Consider the following 5436-nt stretch of genomic DNA (forward strand, 5'->3'; position numbering starts at 1 on the left):
GGACCCCTTCCTGTTCACCGGAGTGATGAGATAGTTAGTAGACTGTCCTCACTCAATGGCTGGCTGTCTAAGCGGTGTCCGCAAAATAATATAGGGTTCATAGACAATTGGGAAAGTTTTTGGGGCAGACCTGACCTGTTGAAAAGAGATGGTATTCATTCTTCCTGGGATGGTGCTGCTCTTCTCTCTAGTAATATGGCACATAGTCTTAGAGCTCAAACATGACAATCTGGGGCTCAGGTCAGGAAGCAGAAAGACTGTCTAAACCGACCGTCTGCTAGTCTCACGTCACCAAGGTCAGATAAATTCCATCACATAGAGACTCTTTCATCTGTTCCCCGAACTAGGAAATACAAAAAACTCCCAAACCCATTTTAGGGTAAAAATATAAATGATGTTTAACAAATAAAAAACAAATATAATGCAGATGAACAAATAATAAAGCTCGGGCTGCTGAATATTCAATCCCTTTCTTCAAAAGCACTTATTGTTAATGATATGATTACAGACCATAACTTAGATGTACTGTGTTTGACAGAAACTTGGGTAAAACCAGACAATTACATTACTTTAAATGAGTCCATCCCGCAATATTACTGTTATAAACACGAGGCTTGTTTAAAAGGAAAAGGGGGAGGGGTATTGCTGTAATTCTGTCAGGACCACTACCGTCAAATACAATTGACAATTAGTATACAGTTTGGATTGGCGGAATGGTTCCGTTCTGGGCGAGAACTCCCTGCGCATCCATGTAGCCTAGCATGGATAAGAGCAGGGAGAGCAGCAATAACCCCCCTTAGGGTAAACAGAACAGAACCAACATGAAAGTTTGCAAATATATTTAATTCAAGATTTTAAAGTACAACATAATTCGAGAATTTATTCTGATTCAAGGGGATTCAGAATGCCAAATCCTGACTGGGCGAGAGGAGGAGCTGGGGATGGAGGAGGGTAATTAGCTCCTGAGAAACACGATAGCTGCTGATAATACTGAAGTAGCTTATATATGTATACGGTGATAGGGGTCGTATTCCTATAGGTAGATGTGGATCAGCTGAGAGTCAGCTGATGCGAGTTTGACTAACGTGACCTGCCAGAACTAACGCTACACTTGATTTTATAGCAATATCTTCAGAATTACTCAGAAGTCTAGTTTCAAATATAATTATTTTGAAGTAATGGTGCTTTCTGTAATGTTATCTAGCGTAAGTGATAAATCCCGTTTGACATTTGTGCTGGCTAGTGTATACAGGCCACCAAGGCACCATACAGATTTTATCAAAGAATTTGCTGATTTTCTATCAGAGTTAGTACTGGCTGCAGATACAGTCCTAATTGTTGGTGATTTTAATATCCATGTAGATAATGAAAAACACGTATTGGGATTAGCATTTACAGACATTCTAAACTCTATTGGAGTTAGACAACACGTGTCAGGACCTACTCATTGTCATAATCATTCTTTAGATATATTGTCTATTGTCTAATATTGTCACATGGAATCAATGTTGATGCCGTTGAAATTCTGCAGCAGAGCGATGACATCTCAGATCATTATTCAATCTCATGTATACTTAATTTTGCCAAGGTTGCAAAGCCGACTCTGTGTTATAAATATGTTAGAACTATAACTTCTGCCACTAAAGATTGCTTTATAAATAATCTTCCTGATCAGTTTCATCTCATCAGCATCAAGCAAGTCAGAACTTATGTAAGCTTAGCGTTAAGTTCTGCCAGGAAGACTCAATCAGCGCGTCATGTATTAACTCACTTCTAACCAATCACGTGTTAACACTCTCAGGATAAAAGAATGGTACTTACATTCGTCTGAGTTCGCAGATACTGACGGCGCCAATTACCTCCATCCTCCCCAACCACCTCCAAGATGGTCCTTTCCCTCCATCCTCCCCACCACCACCAGGATGGTCCCTTCCTTTACCTCCAGGGGGTCGGCTGCGCCCCTGCCTTCACCTTCAGGCGGGATTTGCAGATTCCGTTACCCTCGCATTGCTTGCTAAGGACGGGGCCTACGCCAAAGACTTTATAAAATTATGCTTGCTGAGCTATTAATAAATTTACACTTGTTATATCATTTTATCTCCCGAGTCTTTCTGGTAGAACTTTACTTACACAAGATTGATAATATTAGAGAGAAAATTATAACTATGCAACCATCTACTACAGCAGGGATTTTCAAACTTTTTTTGTGTGTGGACCACTATTTGTAATCAAGAATTTTCGCGGACCACCTCATAATACACATAATAAAATATGTCTACACACACCTTAATTAATCCGCACCTCTAAATAGGCTTACTGGCACTAAAACTATATCTGGTCATCACATCATACGGCTTGTTAAAAGAAAGTTTACTGCTCACAACAGTTGCCACATATTTAATTTATTTATTTACTCAAGCGCCCGAGGGCATAATCAGGTTCATTTGAACAGGCTTATTTCCATAGCAATGGAGTATGAAATCTATACAGTAGTAATAAGAACACTTGGATATAGTCAACATTTCAAAACCTTTGGCGATTTTAGGGTTTTACAAGTCCTCAAAAAGTAACGTTAGGCTTGAGTTTGTTCACTTAAACACATCCGCAAAACATTTCAGAAACGCGAGGTCAAGAAACTAACTGGAAATTAAAATAATAACAGGCCTTATTCATTCCATTTATAAACATTTCGTTTCATAAACTGCCTATAAACTAAAGGCTATGCGTGTGATGTGATAATGAGAACATATCTGCCTCTGCCACTTTTCTCTTCTTGCTACTCACCGATCCATGTTGTGGTTCTAACGGCACTGAACTTGAACGTCACGGCCGAGCGCCACTAGCCTATTTTAGTAATCACACAATAACTTGACAAGTTAATTTAAATTGTATATCAATATAGGCCTACATATTCTTTTTACTTTTTTAATGGGAATTTCCTGGTAAAATGAAGGTAAAAAAAATATTATTTTATATTTTATTTTGCCTTTCCACGGACCACCTGCAGTACCCTCACGGACCACTAGTGGTCCGCGGACCACAGTTTGGGAATGGCCGTACTACAGTATTGCATCAGACAGTGCATTGTAGTCTCCCCTAGGAAAAATTCATTCATTCATTGCTATAGGAGAGGAAGAGTTGTCTAAACTCATTAAATCATCTAAATCAACAACATGTATGTTAGACCCTATACCGACTAAGCTATTGAAAGAGATGCTATGGTCATAGATCCTCTTCTTAATTTCATTAATTCATCTTTGTCACTATATGTACCGAAAACTTTTAAGCTGGCTATTATTAAACCTCTTATTAAAAAACCACAACTTGATCCTACAGAATTAGTCAATTACAGGCCGATCTTGAATTAAAATTTTCGGTCAAAATTAATAGAACAGGCAGTATCCTGAAGAAAGAAATGGTATATGTGATGATTTCCAGTCAGGATTTAGACCATATCATAGTACTGAGACAGCTCTCATTAGAGTTACAAATGATTTGCTCTTATCATCCAGTCGTGGTTGTGTCTCTCTATTAATGTTACTGGATCTTAGTGCTGCATTTGATACCATCGACCACAACATTCTTTTGAATAGACTCGAAAATTATGTTGCCATTAGTGTAATTGCACTAGCATGGTTCAAATCATACTTATCTGACTGTTATCAGTTTGTAGCAGTAAATGAAAGATGTCATATCGATCAAAAGTTCAGTATGGAGTACCACAAGGCTCAGTACTAGGACCATTTCTGTTCACCCTGTACATGCTACACTTGGGAGATATCATTAGGAAGCATGGAATTAGTTTTCACTGTTATTCTGAAGATACTCAGCTCTATATTTTTTCGTGCCCCGACGAAACGCACCAATTCACAAAATTAACTGAATGCATAGCTGATATAAAAATTTGGATGACTAGTAATTTCCTACTACTTAATTCTGAAAAAACAGAGTTTCTAACCTCTGCACGTATTAACCCAGAATACTGTCTAACAATTAATGGCTGCTCTGTCAAGTCTTCGTCGTCGGTTAGGAACCTGGATGTGCTCTTTGATACCAATCCTTCATTTGAAAGCCATGTTTCTAGCATCTGTAAAACTGCATTCTTCCATCTTAAAAATATATCTAAATTACGACATATGCTTTCAATGAAAAATGCGGAACAGTTAGTTCATGCGTTCATGACCTCAAGTCTAGATTATTGTAATGCTCTACTGGGTGAGCCCTGCATAATAAACAAAGTCCAGTTGGTCCAAAACGCAGCAGCTCAAGTTCTCACTAGAACCAGGAAGTATGACCATATTAGCCCCGTTCTGCCAACACTGCGCTGGCTCCCTATTAAACACTGTATACATTTTTAAATATTGCTGACTACTTACAAAGCACTACATGGTTTAGCTCCCCAGTACTTGAGCGAGCTCTTAACGTATTATAGTCCTTCACATCTACTGCGATCTCAAAATTCTGGACAGTTGATAATACCTAGAATATCAAAATCAACTGCTGGCGGTAGATCCTTCTCCTATTTAGCACCTAAACTTTGTAACAGTCTTCCTAACATTGTCCGGGAAGCAAACACACTCTGTCAGTTTATATCTAGACATAAATATGGCATTCATATTGAACATTATACATTTCTATTATTCAAATCAGTTAAATGATTATTAGGCTGCATAGATTAGGTCAGCCGGAACCAGGGACACTTCCTATAACACCTGATGTACTCGTTACATCATAAGAAGAATGGCATCTACGCTAATGTTAGTCTTTCTGTTTATTCCGAGGTTTACTGAAGTCAGCCAGATTCGGGCCGTATCCAGATCAGATTGTGGACCTGCACCTGGACCCATCCACAACGCATCCCTGAAGTGCCAGCCTCATCAGCCCTGTGAAGGCCTCATCGACACGACAGCCATCGGCACTGATCCTCAACAAACTCGTCTACATACCGGTGTGATGACTCCGACTTCCAACCAGATGTAACTGGATAATATTCTGAATGTTCTGATCCAATCTGACTTCTGACTTGTAATGCTGCCTGAATCATAATCATACACAGTTCGCTCGTTGGCCAGAGGAGAACTGGCCCCCGACTGAGCCTGGTTTCTCCCAAGGTTTTTTGTCACCTGAAGGAGTTTTGGTTCCTTGCCTTGTTGCCTTGGCTTTTGGCTTGCTTAGTTTGGAACATTTAATATTCAACAATATTATTGATCTGCCTTACCCCTTACCAGTCAGGGATCACTGGTGATCCCAGATTATTTTAGTTCAAAATATGTTTGAGCTTATATATCTCAATATTAATAACAGTCTGGTTAATTTTGAGTCTTGAACTATAAACTCTCAAGTGTTGGCTTTCTAAATGTATGTGTGTTATGTTTCTATTCAGAATTACTTATGATCAGTAACCTTTTTATTTTGGGCATTTCATGTATGCAGCAC

The sequence above is a fragment of the Rutilus rutilus genome (genome assembly GCF_951802725.1).
Source record: "Rutilus rutilus genome assembly, chromosome: 3".
Taxonomy (NCBI): Eukaryota; Metazoa; Chordata; class Actinopteri; order Cypriniformes; family Leuciscidae; genus Rutilus; species Rutilus rutilus.